Genomic DNA, 14553 nt, shown 5'->3' with positions numbered 1-14553 from the left:
CTTGTTTTCTGGTTATTTTGTGGACACTTTCTTCCTTTTTTCCTCCTTTATTGTCTTTCTTTTTTTTTTGTTGAGACGGAATCTTGCTCTGTCACCCAGGCTGGAGTGCAGTGGTGCGATCTCGGCTCACTGCAAGCTCTGCCTCCCGTGTTCACGCCATTCTCCTGCCTCAGCCTCTCCGAGTAGCTGGGACTACAGGCACCCGCCACCACGCCCAGCTAAGTTTTTTGTATTTTTAGTAGAGACGGAGTTTCACCGTGGTCTTGATCTCCTGACCTCATGATCCACCCGCCTCGGCCTCCCAAAGTGCTGGGATTACAAGCGTGAGCCACCGTGCCCAGCCCCTTTATTGTCTTTCTATGTCCTTAAGTGAAGTAGAAGTGTTCCTTTTTCTCCACAACCTTGCCAGTGTCTATTGTTTCTTGACTTTTTAATCACAATTCTGACTGGAGTGAGATGGTATCCCATTGTGGTTTCAATTTGCATTTCTCCAGTAGTAAGTTTTGATTCCATGCTGCTTATTTTTAGTTTATCTACTATAATTTTTTGCTTTATGGTTACCATGAGGCTTACACAAAGTATCTCATAGTTATAATAGACTGTTTTAAAGAATAACAATTTAATTTTGTTCCAAGATAGCCAAATAGGAACAGCACCATTCTGCAGCTCCCAGTGTGATCAATGCAGAAGATGGGTATTTGTGCATTTCCAACTGAGGTACCTGGTTCATCTTACTGGGACTGGTTGGACAGTGGGTGCAACCCACAGAGGGTGAGCTGAAGCAGGGCAGGGCATCACCTCACCTGGGAAGCACAAAGGGTCGGGGAATTTCACTTACCTAACCAAGGGAAGCCGTGACAGACTGTGTCTGGACAAACGGGGCACTCCTGCCCAAATACTGTGCTTTTCCAATAGTCTTAGCAAATGGCACACCAAGAGATTATATCCCGTGCCTGGCTTGGTAAGTCCCACACCCACAGAGCCTTGCTCACTGCTAGCACAACAGTCTGAGATCAACCTGCAAGGCAGCAGCCTGGCAGGGGACAGGGTGTCTACCATTGCTGAGGCTTGGGTAGGTAAACAAAGTGGCCGGGGCAGCTGGAACAGGGCAGAGCCCACTGCAGCTCAGCAAGTCTAGCTGCCTCTGTAGAATCCACCTCTGGTGGCAGGGCATAGCTGAACAAAAGACAGCGGAAACTTCTGCAGACTTAAACGTCCCTGCCTGACAGCTCTGAAGACAGCAGTGTTTCTCCCAGCACAGTGTTTGAGCTTGGAGAACAGAGAGACTGCCTCCTCAAGTGGGTCCTGGATTCCTCATGGAGCCTTACTGGGAGACACTTCCCAGTAGAGGATTACTGACACCTCATACTGCTGGGTGCCCCTCTGGGACGAAGCTTCCAGAGGAAGGATAGGCAGCAATATTTGCTGTTCTGCAATATTTGCTGTCCCACAGCCTCCACTGATGATACCCAGGCAAACAGGGTCCAGAGTGGACCTCCAGTGAACTCCAACAGACCTGCAACTAAGGGACCTGACTGTTAGAAAGAAAACTAACAAACAGAAAGGAATAGCATCAACATCAACAAAAAGTACATCCACAACAAAACCCCATATGTAGGTCACCAACATCAAAGACCAAAGGTAGATAAAACCACGAAGATGGGGAGAAACCAGAGCAGAAAACTGAAAATTCTAAAAACCAGAGCACCTCTTCACCTCCAAAGGACCGCAGCTCCTCGCCAGCAATGGAACAAAGCTGGATGGAGAATGACTTTGATGAGCTGACAGAAGTAGGCTTCAGAAGGTTGGTAATAACAAACCTCTTCAAGATAAAGGAAGATGTTCGAACCCATTGCAATGAAGCTAAAACCCGTGAAAAAAGATTAGACAAATGGCTAACTAGAATAAACAGTGTAAAGAAGACCTTAAATGACCTGATGAAGCTGAAAACTGTGGCACGAGAACTACATGATGCATGTACAAGCTTCAATAGCCAATTTGATCAAGTGGAAGAAAGGATATCAGTGATTAAATATCAAATTAATGAAGTAAAGCAAGAAGAGAAGTTTAGAGAAAAAGGAGTGAAAAGAAATGAACAAAGCCTCCAAGAAATATGGGACCATGTGAAAGACCAAATCTACGTTTGATTGGAGTACCTGAAAGTGACAGGGAGAATGGAATCAAGTTGGAAAACACTCTGCAGCATATTATCCAGAACTTTCCCAAACTAGCAAGGCAGGCCAACAATCAAATTCAGGAAATACAGAGAACACCACAAAGATACTCCTCGAGAAGAGCAACTCCAAGACACATAATTGTCAGACTCACCAAGGTGGAAATACGGAAAGAAAGTTAAAAGCAGCCAGAGAGAAAGGTCGGGTTACCCAAAAAGGGAAGCCCACCAGACTAACAACAGATCTCTTTGCAGAAACCCTACAAGCCAGAAGACAGAGAGGGCCAATATTCAAAATTCTTAAAGAAAAGCATTTTCAACCCAGAATTTCATATACAGCCAAACAAAGCTTCATAAGTGAATGAGAAATAATATCCTTTACAGACAAGCAAATGCTGAGAGATTTTGTCACCACCAGGCCTGCCATACAAGAGCTCCTGAAGGAGGCACCAAACGTGAAAATTAACAACTGCTACCAGCCACTGCAAAAACATGCCAAATTTTAAAGACCATTGATGCTAGGAAGAAACTGCATCAACTAACTGGCAAAATAATAAGCTAACATCATAAAGACAGGATCAAATTCACACATAACAATATTAACTTTAAATGTAAATGGGCTAAATGTCCCAATTAAAGGACACAGACTGGCAAATTGGATAAAGAGTCAGGACCCATCAATGTGCTGTATTCCCGAGACCCAACTCACCAGCAGAGACACACATAGGCTCAAAATAAAGGGATGGAGGAAGATCTACCAAGCAAATGGAAAGCAACAAAAAAGCAAGGGTTGCAATCCTAGTCTCTGATAAAACAGACTTTAAACCAACAAAGATCAAAAGACACAAAGAAAGCGATTACATAATGGTAAAGGGATCAATTCAACAAGAAGAGCTAAGTAGCCTAAATATATATGCACCCAATACAGGAGCACCCAGATTCATAAAGGAAGTCCTTAGAGACCTACAAAGAGACTTAGACATCAACACAATAATAATGGGAGATTTTAACACCTCACTGTCAATATTAGACAGATCAATGAGGCAGAAGGTTAACAAGGATGTCCAGGACTTGAACTCAGCTCTGCACCAAGCAGACCTAATAGACAACTACAGAACTCTCCACCCCAAATCAACAGAATGTATATTCTTCTCAACACCACATGGCACTTATTCCAAAATGGACCACATAGTTGGAAGTAAAGTATAAACTAGAAATCTAGAAGAAATTTATCTGTTGAGATAATCATGTGGTTTTTGTCTATGGTTCTGTTTATATGCTGGATTACATTTATTGATTTGCGTATGTTGAACCAGCCTTGCATCCCAGGGATGAAGCCCACTTGATCATGGTGGATAAGCTTTTTGATGTGCTGCTGGATTTGGTTTGCCAGTACTTTATTGAGGATTTCTGCATCAATGTTCATCAAGGATATTGGTCTAAAATTCTCTTTTTTGGTTGTGTCTCTGCCCGGCTTTGGTATCAGAATGATGCTGGCCTCATAAAATGAGTTAGGAAGGATTCTCTCTTTTTCTATTCATTGGAATAGTTTCAGAAGGAATCGTACCAGTTCCTCCTCGTACCTCTGGTAGAATTTGGTTGTGAATCCATCTGGTCCTGGACTCTTTTTGGTTGGTAAGCTATTGATTATTGCCACAATTTCAGAGCCTGTTATTGGTCTATTCAGAGATCCAACTTCTTCCTTGTTTAGGCTTGGGAGGGTGTATGTGTTGAGGAATTCATCGATTTCTTCTAGATTTTCTAGTTTATTTGCATAGAGGTGTTTGTAGTATTCTCTGATGGTAGTTTGTATTTCTGTAGGATCAGTGGTGATATCCCCTTTATCATTTTTTATTGCATCTATTTGATTCTTCTCTCTTTTCTTCTTTATTAGTCTTGTTAGTGGTCTATCAATTTTGTTGATCTTTTCAAAAAACAAGCTCCTGGATTCATTAATTTTTTGAAGGTTTTTTTGTGTCTCTATTTCCTTCAGTTCTGCTCTGATTTTAGTTATTTCTTGCCTTCTGCTAGCTTTTGAATATGTTTGCTCTTGCTTTTCTAGTTCTTTTAATTGTGAAGGTAGGGTGTCAATTTTGGATCTTTCCTGCTTTCTCTTGTGGGCATTTAGTGCTATAAATTTCCCTCTACACACTGCTTTGAATGTGTCCCAGAGATTCTGGTATGTTGTGTCTTTGTTCTCGTTAGTTTCAAAGAACATCTTTATTTCTGCCTTCATTTCGTTATGTACCCAGTAGTCATTCAAGAGCAGGTTGCTCAGTTTCCATGTAGTTGAGTGGTTTTGAGTGAGTTTCTTAATCCTGAGTTCTACTTTGATTGCACTGTGGTCTGAGAGACAGTTTCTTATAATTTCTGTTCTTTTACATTTGTTGAGGAGAGCTTTACTTCCAAATATGTGGTCAATTTTGGTATAGGTGTGGTGTGGTGCTGAAAAAAATGTATATTCTGTTGATTTGGAGTGGAGAGTTCTGTAGATGTCTATTAGGTCCACTTGGTGCAGAGCTGAGTTCAATTCCTGGATATCCTTGTTAACTTTCTGTCTCGTTGATCTGTCTAATGTTGACAGTGGGGTGTTAAAGTCTCCCATTATTATTGTGTGGGAGTCTAAGTCTCTTTGTAGGTCACTCAGGACTTGCTTTATGAATCTGGGTGCTCCTGTATTGGGGGCATATATATTTAGGATAGTTAGCTCTTCTTGTTGAATTGATCCCTTTACCATTATGTAATGGCCTTCTTTGTCTCTTTTGATATTTGTTGGTTTAAAGTCTGTTTATCAGAGACTAGGACTGCAACCTCTGCCTTCTTTTGTTTTCCATTTGCTTGGTAGATCTTCCTCCATCCCTTTATTTTGAGCCTATGTGAAAGGCCTTTGACAAAATTCAACAACGCTTCATGCTAAAAACTCTCAATAAATTAGGTATTGATGGGATGTATCTCAAAATAATAAGAGCTATCTATGACAAATGGACAGCCAATATCATACTAAATGGGCAAAAACTGGAAGAATTCCTTTTGAAAACTGGCACAAGACAGGGATAACCTCTCTCACCACTCCTATTCAACATAGTGTTGGAAGTTCTGGCCAGGGCAATTAGGCAGGAGAAAGAAATAAAGGGTATTCAATTAGGAAAGGAGGAAGTCAAATTGTCCCTGTTTGCAGATGACATGATTGTATATCTAGAAAACCCCATTGTCTCAGCCCAAAATCTCCTTAAGCTGATAAGCAAATTCAGCAAAGTCTCAGGATTCAAAATCAATGTACAAAAATCACAAGCATTCTTATACACCAATAACAGACAAACAGAGAGCCAAATCACAGTGAACTCCCATTTATAATTGCTTCAACGGGAATAAAATGCCTAAGAATTCAACTTATAAGGGACGTGAAGGACCTCTTCAAGGAGAACTACAAATCACTGCTCAATGAAATAAAAGAGGATACAAACAAATGGAAGAACATTCCATGCTCATGGGCTGGAATAATCAATATCATGAAAATGGCCATACTGCCCAAGGTAATTTATAGATTCAATGCCATCCCCATCAAGCTACCAATGACTTTCTTCACAGAATTGGAAAAAACTACTTTATAGTTCATATGGAACCAAAAAAGAGCCTGCATCACCAAGTCAATCCTAAGCCAAAAGAACAAAGCTGGAGGCATCATGCTACCTGACTTCAAACTATACTACAAGGCTACAGTAACCAAAACAGCATGGTACTGCTACCAAAACAGAGATATAGATCAATGGAACAGAACAGAGCCCTCAGAAATAATGCTGCGTATCTACAACTATCTGATCTTTGACAAACCTGACAAAAACAAGAAATGGGGAAAGGATTCCCTATTTAATAAATGGTGCTGGGAAAACTGGCTAGCCATATGTAGAAAGCTGAAACTAGATCCCTTCCTTACACCTTATACAAAAATTAATTCAAGATGGATTAAAGACTTACATATTAGACCTAAAACCATAAAAACCCTAGAAGAAAACCTAGGCAGTACCATTCAAGACATCGGCGTGGGCAAGGACTTCATGTGTAAAACACCAAAAGCAATATCAACAAAAGCCAAAATTGACAAATGGGATCTAATTAAACTAAAGAGCTTCTGCACAGCAAAAGAAACTACCATCAGAGTGAACAGGCAACCTACAGAATGGAAGAAAATTTTCACAGCCTACTCATCTGACAAAGGGCTAATATCAACAATCTACAATGAACTCAAACAAATTTACAAGAAAAAAACAAACAACCCCATCAAAAAGTGGGTGAAGGACATGAACAGACACTTCTCAGAAGAAGACATTTATGCAGCCAAAAAGCACATGAAAAATTGCTCATCATCACTGGCCATCAGAGAAATGCAAATCAAAACCACAATGAGATAACATCTCACACCAGTTAAAATGGTGATCATTAAAAAGTCAGGAAACAACAGGTGCTGGAGAGGATGTGGAGAAATAGGAACACTTTTACACTGTTGGTGGGACTGTAAACTAGTTCAACCATTGTGGAAGTCAGTGTGGCGATTCCTCAGGGATCTAGAACTAGAAATACTATTTGACCCAGCCATCCCATTACTGGGTATATACCCCAAGGACTATAAATCATTCCGCTATAAAGATACATGCACACATATGTTTATTGCAGCACTATTCACAATAGCAAAGACTTGGAACCAACCCAAATGTCTAACAACAATAGACTGGATTAAGAAAATGCGGCACATATACACCACAGAATACTATGCAGCCATAAAAAATGATGAGATCATGTCCTTTGTAGTGACATGGATGAAACTGGAAATCATCATTCTCAGTAAACTATTGAAAGGACAAAAAAACCAAACACCGCATGTTCTCACTCATAGGTGGGAATTGAACAATGAGAACACATGGACACAGGAAGGGGAACATCACACTCCAGGGACTGTTGTGGGGTGGGGGAGGGGGGGAGGGACAGCATTAGGAGATATACCTAATGCTAAATGACGAGTTATTGGGTACAGCACACCAACATGGCACATGGACACATATGTAACAAACCTGCATATTGTGCACATGTACCCTAAAACTTAAAGTATAATAATAATAATAACAATAATAATAAAGAAATCCAGAAGAAATGGATAAATTCCTGGACACATACACCATCTCAAGACTAAACCAAGAAGAAGTTGAATCTCTGAATAGGCCAATAACAGGCTCTGAAATTGAGGCAATAATTAATAGTCTACCCACCAAAAAAACTCCAGGACCAGACAGATTCACATCTGAATTCTACCAGAGGTACAAAGAAGTCCTTGAATCATAACTTTTGAAATTATTCCTATCAATAGAAAATGAGGGAATCCTCCCTAACCCATTTTATGAGGCCAGCATCATCTTGTTACCAAAGTCTGGCAGAGACACAAAAACAAGAATTTTAGACCAATATCCCTGATGAACATCGGTGCGAAAATCCTCAATCAAATACTGGCAAACTGAATTCAGCAGCACATCAAAAAGCTTATCCACCATGATCAAGTGGGCTTCATCCCTGGGATGCAAGGCTGGTTCAACATATGCAAATCAATAAACATAATCCATCATATAAACAGAACCAAGGACAAAAAACACATGATTACCTCAATAGATGTAGAAAAGACCTTTGACAAAATTCAACAGCCCTTCATGCTAAAAACTCTCAATAAACTAGTTATTGATGGAACATATCTCAAAATAATGAGAGCTATTTATGAGAAACCCACAGCCAATATCATACTGAATGGGCAAAATCTGGAAGCATTCCCTATGAAAACCAACACAAAAAAGGATGCCCTCTCTCACCACTCCTACTCAATATAGTGTTGGAAGTTCTGGCCAGGGCAATCAGGCAAGAGAAAGAAATAAAGGGTATTCAGTTATGAAAAGAGGAAGTTAAATTGTACCCATTTACAGATGACATAATTGTATATTTAGAAAACCATATCGTCTCAGCCCAAAATCTCCTTAAGCTGATAAGCAACTTCAGCAAATTCTCAGGATACAAAATCAATGTGCAAAAATCACAAGCATCCCTATGCATCAATAACAGACAAACAGAGAGTCAAATTATGTGTGAACTCCCATTCACAATTGCTGCAAGGAGAATAAAATATATAGGAATCCAACTTACAAGGGAGGTGAAGGACCTCTTCAAGGAGAACTACAAACCAATGCTTAATGAAATAAAAGAGGACACAAGGCCAGGCACAGTGACTCACGCCTGTAATCCCAGCACTTTGGGAGGCCAAGGAGGGCAGATCACAAGGTCAGGAGATCAAGACCATCCTGGTTAACACAGTGAAACCCCATCTTTATTAAAAAAATACAAAAAATCAACCAGGTGTGCTGGCAGGTGCCTGTAGTCCCAGCTACTCAGGAGGCTGAAGCAGGAGAATGGTGTGAACCCAGGAGGCAGGGCTTGTAGTGAGCCAAGATTCCACCACTGTACTCCAGCCTAGGTGACAGAGCAAGACCCCATCTCAAAAAAAAAAAAAAAAAAAAAAAAAAAAGGACACAAACAAAACAAATGGAAGAACATTCCATGCTCATGGATAGGAAGAATCAATATTGTGAAAATGGCCATACTGCCCAAGGTAATTTATAGATTCAATGCCATCTCCATCAAGCTACAAATGACTTTCTTCACAGAATTGGAAAAAACTACTTTAAAATTCATATGGAACCAAAAAAGAGCCTACACAGCCAATACAATCATAAGCAAAAAGAACAAAGCTGGAGGTATCACACTACCTGACTTTAAACAATACCACAAGGCTACAGTAACCAAAACAGCATGGTACTGGTACCAAAACAGATATATATAGACCAATGGAACAGAACAGAGGCCTCAGAAATAACACCACACATCCTCAACTATCTGATCTTCAACAAACCTGACAAAAACAAGAAATAGGGAAAGGATTCCCTATTTAATAAATCGTGCTTGGAAAACTGGCTAGCCATATGTAGAAAGCTGAAACTGCATCTCTTTCTTACACTTATACAAAAATTAATTCCAGGTGGATAAAAGACTTAAATGTCAGACCTAAAACCATAAAAACCCTTGAAGAAAAGTGAGGCAATACCATTCAGGACATAGGCATGGGCAAGGACTTCATGACTGAAACACTAAAAGCAATGGCAACAAAAGCCAAAATAGACAAATAGTATTTAATTAAACTAAAGAACTTCTGCACAGCCAAAGAAACTACCATCAGAGTGAACAGGCAACCTACAGAATTGAGAAAATTTTTTCAACCTACCCATCTGACAAAGGGCTAATATCCAGAATCTACAAAAACTTAAACAAATTTACAAGAAAAAAACAAACAACCCTATCAAAAAGTGGGCAAAGGATATGAACAGACACTTCTCGAGACATTTATGCAGCCAACAGACACATGAAAAAATGCTCATCATCACTGGTTTTCAGAGAAATGCAAAACAAAACCACAATGATATACCATCTGCCACCAGTTAGAATGGCAATTATTAAAAAGTCAGGAAACAACAGATGCTGCAGAGGATGTGGAGAAATAGGAATCCTTTTACGCTATTGGTGGGAGTGTAAACTAGTTCAACCATTGTGGAAGACAGTGTGGCAATTCCTCAAAGAGCTAGAACTAGAAATACCATTTGACCCAGCCATCCCATTACTGGGTATATATCCAAAGGATTATAAATCATGCTGCTATAAAGACACATGCACACATATGTTTATTGTGGCAGTATTCACAATAGCAAATACTTGGAACCAACCCAAATGTCCATCAGTGATAGATTGGATTAAGAAAATGTAGTAATATACACCACGGAACACTATGCAGCCATAAAAATGTTGCGTTCATGTCCTTTGCAGGGACGTGGATGCAGCTGGAAACCATCATTCTGAGCAAACTATCATAAGGACAGAAAACCAAAGACTGAATGTTCTCACTCATAGGTGGGAATTGAACAATGAGAACACTTGGACACAGGGCAGGGAACATCACACCCTGGGGCCTGTCATGGGTTGGGGGTCAGGGGCAGGGATAGCATTAGGAGAAATACCTAATGTAAATGACCAGTTAATGGGTTCAGCAAACCAACATGGCACATGTATATATATGAAACAAACCTGCACGTTGTGCACACATTCCCTAGAACTTAAAGTATAATAAAAAAAAAAGAATAACAACTTAACTTTGATCATTAACAAAAGTAACAAAAACAAACTCTACACATTAATATCATACCCCCTCCACATTTTGACTTATTAATGTCTTAATTTCCATCCTTTTATATTGCCTATCTCTTAATCAATTGTTGTAGTTATTGATTTTAATAGTTTTGTCTTTGTTTTCATACTTGAGATATAAGTGATTTGCTTACCCCAGTGATAATATTATAATATTTTGAATTTGCCTCTTTTCTTTCTTTAACCAGTGAGCTTAATACTTTCAGATATTTTCTTTTGGCATATCAGAATCCTTTTCTTTCAAATTGAAGGACTCCCATTAGTATATTTTGTAAGACACATTTGGTGTTGTCAAGTTCCCTCAGCTTTGTTTGTCTGAGAAAATCTTTAGTTCTCCTTTGTGGTTTAAGGTAGATTTAGTGAGTACAGCATTCTTAGTTGATGTGTTTTTTGTTTTTGTTTTTGTTGTTGCTTATTTGTTTTTTTGTTTTTTTTTTCTTCAGCACTTTGAATACAGCATCCACACTCTCTTGGTCTGAAGGGTTTCTGCTGTGAAATCCAAGTAAACCTGTATTGGGAAATCAATGAATGTGATATGTTTCTTTTCTCTTTCGGCTTTGTGTATTCTTTCTTTGTCTGATTTTTGATAATCTGATTATTATGTGCTTGGGGTATTTCGTTTTGGGGATCAATCTGATGGGTGACTTTTGAGCATTCTTACCTGGTTTGTGTTGTCTTTCTCCAAATTTGGGAAATTTTCAGCCATTATTTCTTTAAACATGGTTTCTAGGCCTTTTTTTCTCTTGCCTTCTTCAAGAACTCCTTATTATGCAGAGGTTAGCTTCCTCCTTGATGGCATTCCCCCCTAGTTGGGTGGAAATTGGGATCTTGCTCTGTCACCCAGGCTGGAGAGCAGTGGTGCAATCTGGGGTCACTGCAACCTCTGTCTCCTATGCTCAAACAATTCTCCCACCTCAGCTTCCCGAGTAGCTGGCAGTAGAGGCATACATCACCATGGTCAGCTAATTTTTGTATTTTTTGTGGAGATGGGGTTTGCTATGTTACCTAGGCTGGTCTTGAGCTCCTGGGCTCAAGTGATCCATTCACATCAGCCTCTCAAAGTGCTTAGATTACAGATGTGAACCACCATGCCCAGCCTGGCATCTCATAACTCTTCTTCACTCTTTTTATTCTTTTCCCTTTTTGTTCTTCTGAGTGCAGAATTTCACATTATATTCAAGCTCACTAATTCTTAACTCTGTTAGATCAAATATGCTGTTGAAACTTTTAAATAAATGTTTCAGTTCATAACTATTTCTTTGTCAGATTTCTCATTTTGTTCCTGGATTGTGTTTGAAATTTCTTTTAGTTTTCTATCCATAATATCTTGTGATTTCCTGAATTTCCTGTTTTGTTTTGTTTTGTTTTTGAGATGGAGTCTCACTCTGTCACCAGGCTGGAGTGCAGTGGCAGTTTGTCTGGAATTTATTCCTTCCAGTGGGTTCTTGGTTTCGCTGACTTCAAGAATGAAGCAGAGGACCCTTGAGGTGAGTGTTACAGCTCTTAAAGATGGTGTGTCCACAGTTTGTTCCTTCAGATGTTCAGATGTGTCTGGAGTTTCTTCATTCTGGTGGGTTCGTTGTCTCACTGACTTCAGGAGTGAAGCCTCAGACCTTCATGGTGAGTGTTACAGCTCTTAAATGTGGCATTTCCAGAGTTGTTTGATCCTCCCAGTGGGTTCGTGGTCTCGCTGACTTCAGGAATAAAGCTGCAGACCCTTGCAGTGAGTGTTATATCTCATAAAGGTACTGTGGAACCAATGAGTGAGCAGCAGCAAGATTTATTGTGAAGAGCAAAAGAACAAAGCTTCCATAGCATGGAAGGGTACCTGAGCAAGTTGCCACTGCTGGCTCGGGTGGCCAGCTTTTATTCCCTTGTTTGGCCCCACCCATGTCCTGCTGGTTGGTCCATTTTACAGAGCACTCATTGGTCCATTTTACAGAGTGCTGATTAGTGTGTTTACCATCCTTTAGCTAGACACAGAGTGCTGATTGGTGCGTTTTCACAGAATGCTGACTGGTGCGTTTACAATCCTTTAGCTAGACACAGAGCACTGATTGGTGCATTTTTACAGAGTGCTGATTGATGTGCTTACAGGCCTTTAGCTAGACACAGAGTGCTGATTGGTGCATTTACAATCCTTTAGCTAGACACAAAAGATCTCCAAGTCCCCACCCGACCCAGAAGCCCAGCTGGCTTCACCTCCAATCCCCGCTCTAAACAGGACACCCCAACTGCTGCTGGGAATTGGGCGATGACTGCTCTAGCTACTTCCTGCTGGATAGGGGTGAAGAAGGGGCCCTGCAGTTGTAGTGTTCTCCAGAGGGGAACCCTTTAGGCCAGTGAAAGGGCCAGCAGGTTGGTCCAGGGGTCCTTGGTAGAAGTTGTTCATTGAGCTCATTTGGGGTTCCATTTGTAAGACCATCTGTAGCTTGATGGCCTTGATCCTAGAGGAAACAAATTTGACATGGAGGTTAAAAATGCAGGGCCTGAAGGTGAGTAATAGCAAGATGGCTGTCACAGGACCTAGAAAGGAGAGAAGCCATGTTGTCCAACTCCAGTGGTTGGTATAAGGGTTTGAAAGGCATTATCTGATTTCAGAAGCCTTTCCTGTAAACGCCGGGTGGCATCTCATACTATCCCTGACTGGTTAGTGTAAAAGCAACACTCTTCCCCTAAGAAGGTGCAAAGTCCTCCTTTCTCAGCAGTGAGGAGGTCTAGGCCTTGGCAGTTTTGGAGAGTCACTGCTACCAAAGAGTCTATTTGGGATTTTAGAGTAAGGATAGATTTTGTTATTTCTTGCAAATTGTCTGAGAAATCCTTTGAGAGTGTGTGATAGGAGGATAATGAAGTAGATAAACCTGCTATTCCAGTTCCTGTAGCAGTGGCCATTCCTAACCATGTAAGTAGAGGTATTAATTTTATGGCTCTGTGCTGACAGACTTGAGCTTTGAGGGGTACTGATAGGGTCTGATTTCCATAAGATTAGAAGTTAAGATAATACATGTTACACTGTTGACTTTTAGCAAACTACTTTTGTTGAAAACCTTGTAAGTTTGGGATTTTAATTTTTCTTCGCTATTAATGAAACCTCATTCAGTCCATATTAACTTACAATTGGTATAGATGGCTCCTTCCTGATTCTGTAAGTACTTTAAGGTTTGGCTGAGTGCAAACAACTCACACATTTGAGCAGACCAATTTTAGGCAATTTTCCTATCTCTGCTTCTACAAGAGTTTCCTTATCATTTACTGAATACCCATTGTGTCTTTTTCCCTTAATCGCCTGGGAGGAACCATCTATCATCCTGTCTTGAAGGGAGTTCCTCCTAGGTCTGGTTGGACCTTTGTATGGTAATTAATTAAGATTTAGGTCCCCTGTTAGGAAACCTGCTTGGTTAAGTATTTTTGACAGGAAGGCTATGGGTTGTCAGTGGCCTCAGTGCTTTTGGGCTATGCCCTTGTTTACACTGACAACAAGGTGGTATTGGAATGTTATAGGGTCATGGAGAAGACCTTCAATTATCAAGCATAGGTTTCAAATTTACCCTGGCTTTTAAAGGAATAGGGTACACTGTTTTTTCTTTACTACTTTCATCTCTGTTTCTTTCTCTTTGACTTCTTCTTTGTCTCTCTCTTTCTGACTCCCTCTTTGCCTCTGTCTCTTGCTGTCTCTGTCTCTCTCTCTCTCTCTGATTTTCTGTCTCTTTCTCTCTTTCCTTTCTGCTGGTCTTTCCCTGCCTCTGCTAGCCACTTCTGCTGCTGTTCTCCCCTCTCCTTCCCCTTTTTGATGGCTTCGGCGGTGTAAGACGGCCACCTCCTTGGGTTTTTACACTGCGTGTAATAACTCCATGATTTCCTTGTGGTATTTAATAGGGGTTCCCCCAGAGGTTAGGAACTCCCTTTCTTTCCATATTGCAGCATGAACATGTAGGATTAGATAAGCATATTTCCTATCTGTAGCAAATTCTCCCAACTACAACTGAGGAGGTGGGAGAAATACCTGGTTATAGGCTGTCCCAGGATTCCTCAGATGGTAACGGACCTTGAGGATAGCTCTCTGAGATAGGAGATTAACACTGAGAAAGCCACACCAG

This window comes from Symphalangus syndactylus, chromosome 9, assembly GCF_028878055.3.
Source record: "Symphalangus syndactylus isolate Jambi chromosome 9, NHGRI_mSymSyn1-v2.1_pri, whole genome shotgun sequence".
Lineage (NCBI taxonomy): Eukaryota > Metazoa > Chordata > Mammalia > Primates > Hylobatidae > Symphalangus > Symphalangus syndactylus.
Note: the sequence above shows the minus strand (reverse complement) of the source record.